This window comes from Dama dama, chromosome 31, assembly GCF_033118175.1.
Source record: "Dama dama isolate Ldn47 chromosome 31, ASM3311817v1, whole genome shotgun sequence".
NCBI classification, from domain to species: Eukaryota; Metazoa; Chordata; class Mammalia; order Artiodactyla; family Cervidae; genus Dama; species Dama dama.
Window position 1 is genome coordinate 29,648,351 of NC_083711.1, and position 13,575 is coordinate 29,661,925.

Below are 13,575 nucleotides of genomic sequence, written 5' to 3' on the forward strand. Positions count from 1 at the left end.
GTTCAGAGATGCCCCAAGGCATGTAGGGGAAAATATACTAACAAAAGCAATTATATTGTTTTTTATAAAATATGCACTAGAGAAGAGAAGTGATTTCTGTTTATAGTCAAAATGTTCATATACAGGAAGATCTCGCTCAGATTTTATAATCAGTAATAGCTAATGATTTGTCCTGCCTTTGACACTTAAGATTATATTTATTTATTAATCATGTAACCCAAATAACACTAGTAAATCAATATATCAAGACTTTGCATCTATTTGACCATTGATTCCATACCTTTATTTTTCGAAAGGTTTTCCCAAACAAATTTCACAATACATTAGATTTGTTTTCTGGTTTATACGTGAGGATTTGGTGTCAAAATTTAAACAGCATTATATAAGTTTGGTATTCTCTATTTTGAAGAAATATTTTATCAAGAATTATTTGTGAATAAGATGGCAGTAATTGAGTTTCAAAAAATTTTGTGCTTTTCAACTTCTTGCATGTACCAGTAGGTGTTCATAGATAAGATGACTGAAATATTTCAGAATGCATGAGTCTTTTTTTTTTCCTTTACATAGCTGGAATATAATGGGTATAATATTTCATGGGCTCATGTCTACAATTAACTGATACTATACTCACAGGCTATATGGTATCACATGATTATAAAACTTGTATATATGCATATTGAAATACTCAACAATATATCATTATCTTTATATATGAAAGCATCTTTTAGTAAACAAAATCATACAGTTTCTTACTCAGCTGTCTCAATGAAAGTTTTTGCTCTTAAGCATCCAGTATTTAGATTTATGGTTTGTACTAGGAAATCTGGAACCTGCTCCATGCTTGAAATGTGTAAGTTCAATAGGAAAACACTACACTAATTCTAAAACCCTAATTTATTCTGTGAAGTACTTGTACTTTGAGATATAAGCATTAGAACTTTTGCGAGCAATGCCATTTTGTACCAGATCAGGTTAGATCCCTGGATCAGGGAGATCCCCAGGAGAAGGAAATGACAACCCACTCCAGTATTCTTGCCTGTGAAATCCCCTGGCGGGTTATAGACCATTGCAAAAGAGTTGGCCATGACTTAGCTACTAAAACGACAACAACAAGCTAAGTAATTTCATTTTTATAACTTTCTTTTAAAAGCAGTTAGTTTAAAAGCAGTTTAGTGAGATATGATATATATACACCCAAAACCTCAAGAAAGCAATTATTCCTAACTGTTTATTTTTGTTTTGAATTATCTTATTTCTGGAACATTTCAAACATATCAAAATATTTCAATGTCAATTCTATTGACTTTTCTCCCCACAGGATCCCTTTATAGTAAGTGTAACAGGCACTGTTTTTTTCCTTTTATAAATAGAATGAAACCCCTGATGGTTGGGTGACCAAGACTCTCACCATAAGTTAAAGGGGAATTCAGGATCAGGCCACATTTGTTCTAATTTTCAGTTTTAGATAATTATGCCATATTTGGAAAACAGTCAAATGACATCCGGCTCATTTTATATAAAAAAAAAGTTTTAATTAAAAGTTTTCTTTTATCTACTCAATAGCAAATAATGCTTTTTACTTCTTAAATTGAAGTGTAGTTGATGTGCAATATTATAGCCATTTCAGGTGTACCACATAGTGATTTACAATTTTTAAAGGTTAAATTTCACTTATACTTGTTCTAAAATATGGGCTATAGTCCCTGTGTTGTACTGTGTATCCTGTTAGCTTATTTATTTTAAGCAAATAACTATATTTTTAATCCTTAACTAACTTTCTTCTTAACATTAAATTTTATGTAAATCAGCCAGTCACTTTTTTTGTTGGGCAGCTATAAACTTATTTTATTTTCTGAGCCTTATCTTTCTTAAAATTGTTTCTAACACACATGCACCTTGCACTTTTATTTAACTGAAAGGATTTCTCTCTTTCCTAGTTGCATCATTAATAATGAATCAAACTGTTTGAGAAGGAAAATTTTAAACCATGATTTTTTTTTTTCATGTAATGTGGAAGTAGCATTTTTCTTTATTTTTTAAATCAGTCAGCTTTGAGGAATGCTAAAAGATGCTTCTGACTTAGAGGGGGAAAACAAGATGGGTTCTAAATTGGATTCAGCTAGTGAATAATATTCTTTCTTTTAATGCCCTGTCAACAGTTCATGCCATTTGAGGCAACATGAGATCAAATAATATCCATTTATATGCTGCTCATCCTTTTCACATTAGCTCATCAGTATTCTTCCTTTCCTTGTGTGTTTCATAAAATGTGTTAATATGAAAATCTAGGTCAGAGCATTGTGATTTGTCAGTACTATTGATAACCAAGGTATATTTTTATAAAATGATAGGAACCATCATGGGTCATATAAATGTCTGGCCTTCATATTTTAGGATACAACATAATTGCTCAATTATGGCACATCTATTTATAAATCTGTTAAAGGAAAGAATGGAAGCCTGAAAACACTATGTATTTGGAGAACTGAAGGTAGCTTGATATGAGGTTGGTGGGCAGCATAAGTTAGTCATGTGGTAAATCATAAAATCTAGACTTTTTGCTACATAAAAGGAGAATGTTAGAAAGAAAATTGAAGATTAGGTTAAAGTGATGGAGATTGAAGTCAGAGTGGAGTTAGAAGCTATAAAATCATTCAGAGAAAAGTAGTTTAAATTGTATGAAACAATGAGGATGGAAAGAAGGAAATAGTTTGAATCATATTTATAAACTGTATCACTTTGTGGTTGGTTTGGGAGATAAAGGTAATTCCCAGATGTTTTTGGTGGGGTGACTAGGTGTATTATGATACCTACAATACAAAGGGATGGCAGATACAGGAGAAACAGCTCTAGTGGAAATAGCATAGTGCAGTCAGTGTGGTTGCACATACCAATGAAATAATAGCAAGGTAAAAATATGCCATGTTCCATTAAATAAAGAGCTCCTGGAGCTGAGAGGTCTTTCCCAGATGGAAGTTGAAGCCATGGGAGTAGATAGCCGTGGATGTGAATGCCCAGGCAAGCTCTTTGTAGGGAATGGTTGATAAGACCTGAGATCACTTCCCTTGTTTGGAACCCTAACATTAATGGCAGGCAAAGGAAAGGATTCTAGTGCAGGAGGCTTAGAGAAGGTATTGAGGTGATAGAATATGAGGAATGGAGTGACAAGAAAAATAAGCAAATAATTTTAAGAAAGAGAAGTATTTGGCAATGCAAATGCTGCAGGGTGGTCTAATTAAAAGTATCTGTGGGCTCCAGGGTTGGAAAGAAAGTACAGCAGCTGAAGAATAAGTAGGAGGTGAAGTTGGAGTGGCACATGACAAAATGCCTGTTCTTTCAAGAGTTCAGCTCTGAATTGGGTTTGAGGGAACCACAGCAGGGTATTCCAACTTCTGCACTATTACCGTCTGTGATGGGGTATCCCCTGTTGTAGGGGCTCCTCTGTGCATCATAGAATGTGTAGCAGCATCTCTGGTCTTTACTGAGGAGTTGCCAGCAGGACCCTTGCAACCCAAGTTGTGGGCTTCCCTGGTGCTCAGTGGTGAAGAATCCACCTGTCAATGCAGGAGACATGAATTCAATCGCGGGGAAGTTCCCCTGCAAAAGGAACCGGTGACCCACTCTAGTGTTCTTTCCTGGGAAATCCCATGGACAGAGGAGCCTGGCAGGCTATAGTCACTGCAGAAGAGTTAAGACACAACCTAGCAAGTAAACAACAACAGCCCAGGTCATGGCCACAAAATCTTTCTCCAGGTTCTGTCAAATGTCCTCTTGATGGGGCAGGGACTGGGGAGAGGGTCAAAATCAGCTGAGAATTGATTTAGGTGTATATAAGGTGCTTAAAGGTCCATCTGGTCAAGGCTGTGGTTTTTCCAGTGGTCATGTGTGGATGTGAGAGTTGGACTGTGAAGAAAGCTGAGCGCTGAAAAATTGATGCTTTTGAACTGTGGTGTTGGAGAAGACTCTTGAGAGTCCCTTGGACTGCAAGGAGATCCAACCAGTCCATCCTAAAGGGGATCAGTCCTGGCTGTTCATTGGAAGGACTGATGCTGAGGCTGAAACTCCAGTTCTTTGGCCACATGATGTGAAGAGCTCTGACTCATTGGAAAAGACCCTGATGCTGGGAGGGCTTGGGGGCAGGAGGAGAAGGGGACGACAGAGGATGAGATGGCTGGATGGCATCACCAACTTGATGGGCATGAGTTTGAGTAAACTCCGGGAGTTGGTGATGGACAGGGAGGCCTGGCGTGCTGCGATTCATGGGGTCGCAGAGAGTCGGACATGACTGAGTGACTGAACTGAACTGAACTGAAGGTGCTTAAGAATATTTGAAGAAGTATCAAACAAACATAAATTTTATTGTGAAATAATTATTGATAAAAAATCTGGAATTTTTGACACTGCTTCATCTTGATTTTCATTTCAAATTTCAACAGTCTTGCTTCCTGTTGGCATATGAAGTGTGCAGTTTTATTGATAACCATCTGTCTTAACTGTATGGAAGTTAGCCTATTTTTTTATCATACTGTATTTGTTCTCTCTTGTTTTTTCTTAAATACATAGTTCAGTTTATGAAAGGGAATAATATAATGCAGGAAAAAGCCATTTAGAACTTATCATTGCAGTAGAGATTTGAATCACTTTGCTCATATTTGATTTTTTTATCTTACTTTGGGGGAAAAAAAAAATAAAACAGGCCAGAAAGTACTTTTTAAATCACTTGAACTCAAAGAAGGTTTTTAGCCAAGAAAAAAAAAATGTGATTTTTACATATTTAGAAAACAGAATTGCAGGGTCTACAAGCAAGGCACTTGGTACTGAAGAATTTAATACAGAGTTTTCCGATGGGACCACCAAGAGAGCTGAGGCGTAACTGGTTCAGATAGAGTTTCAGTTTGAACTCTGATGCTCCCTGTGTTTGGAGCAGAAGGAGCGTGCAGGTCCTCGCACAGATTGAGGCTGACTCTGATGCAGCCTGAGTCAGGGGCAGCCCCTAGAGATGGCAGCTGTAGCCCCAGGTGGTAAATATATGACAGCAGCTTGATCTATCGACCAGGGTAAGACGGGGTTCTGGCCTAAATGAAAATTCATGAAAAATTGATGAAGTCCCCAGATTATTTTTTCCGTTTCCTTTTCTTTGCACTGAGCCAGTGCAGAGAGGGGAGATTAAATGAGGTGGTGAATGCTTTAGTGGCAAGAAGGTTGTGGTTCAAAGGTCAGAGGTCACTTAGAAACCGATCTTTTTTTTCCTTCCCCTTATGAAGCAAAACTAAAACACAACAACTTTTCAGATTAGCTACAGTTTACCTTTACTTTGATTTAAAAAAAAAAAAGCTAAATGTTTGATAGTTGGCTTTCGATGCAACTACAAAAGAGAACAGATGTGGTTCATATTTCAATTGGGGAGCTAGAAATAGATGGAATTCCATGACTGTGGGGGTGATTTATTTCTCTTCTTTCATTTTTTTCCTTTTTTTCTTTCCATTTTTTGTTTCCATGTATGAAGACTCATGCCTCAAGAAAGTCATTTAGAGAAGGAAAAGATCTTGCATTATTTATAAGTCACAGATTGCTAGAAGAGCAGAGCTATGGAACACTCTACAAACATAATGATCCTGTTTGCTTTGAATCCAAAACTAAATTGATGTTTTATCTGTATGAGAAAGAAAGGTTATAGAAGTAGACTGACTTTAGTAACAGAGGTCACAGGTGGCATTAAATATGAACAGAAGGTGAATTGTTTCATTGATATTTCCTAATAAATGTGTAATTTTTTTTCTTTTTCTTTTCTTTACTTTTAGCTGTAAATGAATGTTATCCAGGCAGAATACCTCTATGCTCCAAAAACACATGAGATAAATTGAGGAAAGGCTGAGCCGTGGAGAACTTTTTTTTAATAAATAATACTTTATTGAGATATGTTGTTGTTCAGTCACTAACTCATGTTTGATTCTTTGTGACCCCATGGACTGCAGCAGGCTAGCCTTCCTTGTCCTTCACTGTCTCCCCAAGTTTGCTCAAATTCATGTCCATTGAGTTAGTGATTCTATCTAACCATCTCATGCTCTACCGCCAGTTCATATATTTTGACCATTTAAAATATACAATGTAATGTGTTTTTTCTTTTGGTGTATTCTCTGGGTTGGGCAACCAATACCACAGTCTAATTTGAACATTTTGTCACTTCTAAAGGAAATTCTATACCCATTAGCAGCCATTCTCATTCCCCTGGATCCCTTCTGCAGTATCTCTAAGCAAACACTGATCCACTATCTGACTCTATATGTTTGCCTGCTCTGTGCATACCATGTAAATGAAATCACACAGTATATGGTCTTTTATGACTAGCTTCTTTTCCTTAGTATAATGTTTTCAATGATCATCTTTGTTATAGGGCATATCAGTACTTTATTTCTTTGTATTGTTGAATAATATTCTATTGTGTGAACATACCACATTTTTCCATTCACTCATACATTGATGGGAATTTGGGTTTCCACTTTTTGTCTATTATGAATAATGCTGCTGTGAATGTTATTGCAAGTTTTTGTGTGACCTGTGGTTTCATTTGGGGATTCTCTTGGGTGTATAGTTAAGAGTGGAATTGGTTTGTCATATGGCGACTTAACTTTTTGAAGACTTATATGTAACTTTTAAGTGTAGATAAAACAATATTTAGTAGTGTTACTGAATTCAATGTACCTAGCTCCCCTCTTCGTATAAAGCATAGCTATAAAACATTGTCAGTATTTGATGAAATATTATTGACTGCCTGGCATGTTATTCTTCCTTGTGGTACATGTCCATATTTTAATATATGATTTAATTAATTAAATATAAACTAATTAATTATGTGAAGTCACTGGGTGGTCATGAAGTTTCTATTTTTTCTTTGACCTAGTTATTTAATTCAAGTAGGTATGAATTGATGAAATAAATTCTGAAATCATTTCCCTTTGTGAAACTTCTTACCAGACCATGTTGATTTTGGCCCCAGTTAAGTTGAATAATCTTGCTGTTTGAATCTTACTTCACTTTCTCCCACTTTTTTATTTGTCATGAAAGAAAGAGGAAAATGTTCTGGCTTCTTAGGAGATGACATTATCTTTCCTAAGAATAACTGACATTACCTTTCCTGTTCCCATGTTCTTTTTCCTTCTAAAAGTCTTAAAAGTCTATGTTTTTTAATTTGCTAGGAAGGTTTAGAATAAGAAATTAATGGTAATTGCAATAAAAGTTGATTAAGTAATTCCAGGAGTAGGAAACCAATGTACTGCTCTCATGATACAACTTTACTAAAACAGGCAAACCTTTCTATTTAAATTTATAGGAAGCAACTAGTAAAGTGAAACTGATTTTCATAGATCTTGACCAAGAAAAATAGAGGAGCCACTGGCTTTTTCATGATCACTTTATTTATATGAGTTAGTTGCTCAGTAGTGTCTGACTCTTTGCAACCCCATGGACTGTAGCCCACTAGGCTTCTCTGTCCATAAATTCTCCAGGCAAGAATACTGGAGTTGGTTGCCATTTCCTCCTCCACAGGAATTTTTCTGACCCAGGGATCGAACCTGGGTCTCCTGCATTGCTGGCAGATTCTTCACAGTCAGAGTCGCCAGGGAAGCCCCTATTGCTACAGATTTCAACAGAGAATGAAGAGATTTTGTGGGGAGGGTATATAGACAACCACTGAAAACTCATACCGTAACATACTTGGTCCATGTTATGAACTAAATAGTGACCCCTAATTCACATATTGGAGCTTTAATTTCCTCTAATTTCTAGTACCTCAGATTATGACTGTGTTGGGAGATTGAGTCTTTAAAGGAATAAATTAAAATATAGCAGTTAGGGTGAGTCCTCATCTGTTCTAACTGGTGGTCCTCTAAGAAGAGGATGTTTAGACACATAGACACCAAAGATGCCTGTGCATAGAGGGAAGACCCCATGAGAACACAATCAGAAGGTGGTCACGGTTCTCAAGGAAGAAGAAACTCAAACCGCCAACACCTTTATCTTAGGCTTTTAGCTTCCAGACCTCTGAGAAAATAAATTTCTGCTTTTAAGTCACAGGCACTATGGTATTTTGTGATGGCAACCCTACCAAATTAATGGAGGCCATTTACCTTATAGCAAGCGTAATTACTAGTAAGAGACCATATTAAGAAAAAATAATGATAAAAATCAAAATATTGTTTGTGCTCTACAGATCTCATACTGCTTTGTATTCATCGTGTTGGTCCAAGAGTCTGTTTTAAAAGAAATTTGTAAACTCAGTTGACAGTATTATAAAGCAAGAATGTATAGACATAGAGAAATCAATCTAAAACGTCTTTAACTAGAAACAAAAGACAATAGCAAATGTTACAGCACTTTTTTGGTATGAGAGAACAATGTTAGAAGGTACCTGTGTGTGCCATGCACACATCTCTGTTATTTGGGTTGTTTTGTCTTGTGGCTTTTAATTTTGTAATTCTCCATCAAATTATTTGATATAAAGGTCTCTTATTTAATCTTTACAAATGAAGGTGTGAAATTTCTATGCCTGGAGTACGTGTTTGTATTTATGAACTACGCAGATAGTGTAATGCTTTATTTTGATATCAGGTTTCTGTTGATTGAATTAACTGATTCAACCCTTCTCTCTTTACAAGTCTCAAGTTGCCATTCACTCAAATTAGCTTGAATTAATTCTGCTTCCAAGAAAGCACACAAAGAAAAGAGAAATTTCGATGTCCTCTTCAAAAGATTATTTCCAAAACAAGTTTAATCCTGAGCTCTGTAAACATGTAAATGCTATCCATGGAATGACAGTCAAAAATATTTATAGTGATACTAAGGTATATTAAGACAAAGATCTGTTGAATCTAGCTCTTGTTTTCAATCTCAGAATTTTTTTTTAGGTAAATGTAAGAAACATCTAATCCACTCCAGTATTCTTGCCTGGAGAATCCCAAGGACAGAGGAGCCTGGCAGGCTATAGTTCATAGGATCTCAAGAGTCAGACATGACTGAAGTGACTTAGCACGCACGCATGCACAAGAGTTGCCTATTTAAGGTTTGGAGGGTTTCCCACCTATAAACCTTCAATTTATTAAATTTCAAGTGGTTTGTAAATAAAAGTCGATTCTACTGAAAAGGTATACAGGTTGACACGGTAGTTAGGAAACATAATTTTGTCCAGCAACTTGTATGCTTTTCTGCTCAAGATATGTGTTTCATCAGAATGACAGGTTTCCAATTTTTATTCTTTAGATTGAATTTGTTTCTGATAATTATAATATACACATCATTCAATTCTGAAGCAGCTCCCACAAGATTTCTACAATTACATAAAGAAGGTTGCACTTTTTCCATGCGTAACTCAGTATATATGTTAGGCTCTTTAGAGAAGTACAGAAATAAAAACAGCAGGTGAAATTTTTTCAACTCTGGAAATTTCTTTTTTTGGAGAAGTTGGTCACAGCCTGTGACTTAACTGATAAAGGATGAGAGGTTCAGTTGTAATATCAACATATTTTTTCCACTCTAAATCATTAGAACTGGCTTCCCTCTTAGGAGATTTTCAAATACAAAAATAATATTTTCAACCACTTTCTTAATTAGGAGGTTTAGTTCAGTTCAGTTGCTCAGTCGTGTCCTACTCTTTGTGACCCCGTGAATTGCAGCACGCCAGACCTCCCTGTCCATCACCAACTCCCAGAGTCTACTCAAACTCATGTCCATTGAGTCAGTGATGCCATCCAGCCATCTCATCCTCTGTCATCCCCTTCTCCTCCTGCCCCCAATCCCTCCCAGCATCAGGGTCTTTTCCAATGAGTCAGCTCTTCACATGAGGTGGCCAAAGTACTGGAGTTTCCACCTCAGCATCAGTCCTTCCAATGAACACCCAGGACTGATCTCCTTTAGGATGGACTACTCGTACATTTTTGTCAATAAGGTATGTATTTTATTCAATCTAGGAAAATAATACTGGGCCCCTGTTTAGGATTTCTATGAACTCTGTGAAGTTCCCTAGCACTAACTTTCTGGGACGGCTCAGACATCTATAGTGTCTCTGACCCTTGCAGAAAAGTCAAGCAAGGATTATAAGAGAGGCAGGTCCTTTGATTAAATGACAGACAGATGTTGAGAATCTAGACTTATGTATTTTTTTTTATTTTGCATTTTTGCTTTTGCAGAAATTCTACCACCCAGAATAACCCATGGTTACTTACTGGATAGACTAAGCCTGTTAAAAAATTGATCCTCCCAAAGGCTGCAAGCAAGCGTGTCATCCCAGGTTATAGGTCGGAAGAAAAGTCATTGCCCCATGGAGTAACATCACAAGTAGGGTCTAGAATTCTTGTTGTTGTTGTTCAGTTGCTAAGTCATGTCCAGTTCTTTGCAACCCTATGGACTGCAGCACACCAGACTCTTCTGTCCTTCACTATCTCCCAGTTAGCTCAAATTCATGTCCATTCTGTTAGTGATACTATCTATCTCATTCTCTGATGCTCCCTTCTCTTGCTTTCAACCTTTCCCAGCATGAGGCTCTTTTCTAATGAGTCAGCTCTTCACATGATGTGGCCAGAGTATTGGAACTTCAGCTTTAGCATCAGTTCTTCCAATAAATATTCAGGGTTGATTTCCTTTAGGGTTGACTGGTTTGATCTCCTTACTTTCCAAGGGACTGTCAAGAGTCTTTTCCAGCACTGCAATTCAAAAGCATCAATTCTCCAGCTCTCAACTTTCTTTATAGTCCAACTCTCACATCCATACATGACTACTGTAAAAACCACAGCTTTGACTAGACGGACCTTTGTCGGCAAAGCAATGTCTCTGCTTTTTAATATGCTGTCTAGGTTTGTCATACCTTTCCTTTCAAGGAGCAAGCGTCTTTTAATTTCATGGCTGCAGTCACCATCTGCAGTGATTTTGGAGCTCAAGAAAGTAAAATCTGCCACTGCTTCCACTTTTTCCCCTTCTATTTGCCATGAAGTGATGGGACAGGGGGCTTCCCAGGTGGTGCGGTGGTAAAGAATACACCTGTCAATGCAGGAGACACAAGAGATGCAAGTTCAATCCCTGGGTTGGGATGATCCCCTGGAGTACGTCATGACAACCCACTCTAGTATTCTTGCCTGGAAAATTCCACTGTAGAGGAAGCTGACGGGCTATAGTCCATTGGGCTGCAGAGAATCACACCGGAGTGAGCCGCTGAGTAAAACCAAACTAAGTAACTTACACGTCACTTACTAGAAGACCTGAGAGAGAGACTTCAACTTTTTTTTTTTTTTTGATATGGGAATGTTCTTTGTAAGATATGCAAGTATATTAAAGGCAGTAAAGATGAATTAGAACATGGAAGAGTGTGAAGGTAGGATATCTACTTCAAATTAAGGTATGGGAAGAGAAAGGCTGAATTAATTTGATGAGTTAAGTTGATGCCAGAAAGATAGGAAATGGCATTTCAAAGGAAAATTTGTCAGAAGTTTAAGAAATGAGTTTGTGATCTAGTGAGGATGCAAATTTAATTTGCTACATTTTTATATAGTACTTTCAAGCTTCTACATACTCAACTAGTTGCTGAGGGTTCTGGTATTAAAACTAGAGTTGTTTAATAGGTATAGAGTTTCAGGTGTATAAGATGAAAAAGTCCAAGAGATCTGTTGCACAACAATGTTAATATACTTAACACTACTGAACTGTACAATTAAAAATGATTGAGATGGTATATTTTGTGATAGCTGTTTTTTTTTTTTTTAACCACAAAAACCAGAACAGAACATATCACAGAGTGCTCAGCAATGGTATAAAATGTAAGTCTTAAGAGTGAGGAATGCCTAAACATGTGAAAATTGAGAGGAAAGAAAGATTGATTTGCTGAGAATTATGGACCAGGTGAAATGAATTTTCTAGGTGGAAAGTGAGTAAAAATTATCACTGATGTTTACTAAGTGCCAAGAATTTTAAGTGTTTTATATTCAGTTTATTTTTAGTATAATTCTCTAAACAGCTCATTATTTTATCTGTATTATATCTGAGCCCAACACTTTAACTTAACAATTTTTACATAGTTAGAAGAGCAGAATTTGAACCCAGACAGCCTTTGCCTAGAATTTGCTTTCTTAACTACCATGCTAAATGGTCTCATTGATTCATTTAAACAAACAAAATCATTTGACACGCAGAAAAAATCATTAGCATTTATTTTAGGTGTTCTACCCAGAACCTGGGTATCCAATTGTATATATACATTGAGAATGCTGGATGAAGTCTAAAGCTTCATTTTGGTGCTCTAATTCTATGACTCATGGGATACTAAAGGAAACAAACTCCAGAAAGAGTAAAATTTTCTTTCTTTTTTATTTAGTTATGTATTGACATTTGAGAGCTCATTAGTTTATTCAAGTAATTTGATTTTCTCTGTACAGTTCCTAGTTGTCAAATATCAGTATCAGGAAAATCCATCACTTTCAGCTCTTATTGACATGTTTGCAGGCCAAAGCATCTTAGAGCTTAAAAATCCAATTTATAAGAAGAATCATCTATCATTTAATATCTGAAGATAACTTGAGTAAGTTTTATAGAGAAAGGAGTATGATAATAGCAATGATACCCTTATAATACTTTCTGCAGTTCTTTGGAAGTTATTAACATATTAACATGAATTATCTCATGGTTATGTATATTATAAAATGAAGTTCAGTACATAATGTTAACATTGGTCAATTTGGCCTTCAGATAACTATTTATTTATATTTAACTTAAAAATTGATTAAGGGAAGAAGAGCTGTCTTCTCAATAAGTGATAACTTGGAGCAATTTTATATTCAAAGGCAAAAAGTGGTCAACTTGCAGTTCAAGCATGATACAAAAATGAATTAAATATGAACCAAGTATTTTAATGCAAATCTCATATTTATAAACTTTTAGAAAATAGGAAAAAAATCTTTGATACCTTGGGTTGGTGAAGATTTCTTAGACATACCAAAGCACAAACCAAAAAGATAAATAAATTTGGCACTATTGAAATGAAAAACTTTTATTCTCTGAAAGATCTTGTTAAGAGGATACAAAGACAAGTTAAATACTAGGAGAACCTATTTGCAAAAATCATGTCTGTCTAAAGACTCATACCTAAAATGTATAAAGATCTCTCAAAGCTCAACATTAAATGAGACAAATAATCCAGTTAGAAAAAGTGATAAGATACAAAGAGATATTTCACCAAAAAGGATGCATGGCTGGCAAATACGCACTTGAAGAGATTTTAAAAATTGCTTAGCCTTAGGGGAATGCACATTAAAATAGATTATGATGAGCTATCACTACCTATCATTTAGAACAGAGAACACTCTGAAAAACAGTTTGATAATTTCTGAAAACACTTATCATACATTTGTACTCCTGGTACTTTTCTAAGAAAAAAAAAATAACTTTGATCTGCTGAAAAATGAGTATATAGCTTTAAGAGCAATTTTATTTGTAAAAGCAATAAACATAAACAACAGTTAAAATGTCCCTCAATAGGTGAATGGTTAAACAAACCACCTATGTATATACCACGGAATACTACTCAACAATAAAAAG

At 35.9% G+C, this 13,575-nt stretch overlaps 1 protein-coding gene across 5 annotated transcripts in view; it reads left to right on the top strand.

The window, feature by feature from the left end:
* Positions 1–13,575, top strand: part of ROBO2 (roundabout guidance receptor 2) — a 643,927-nt gene that overhangs the window by 69,008 nt on the left and 561,344 nt on the right. The gene's annotated exons all lie outside the window — the stretch shown is intronic.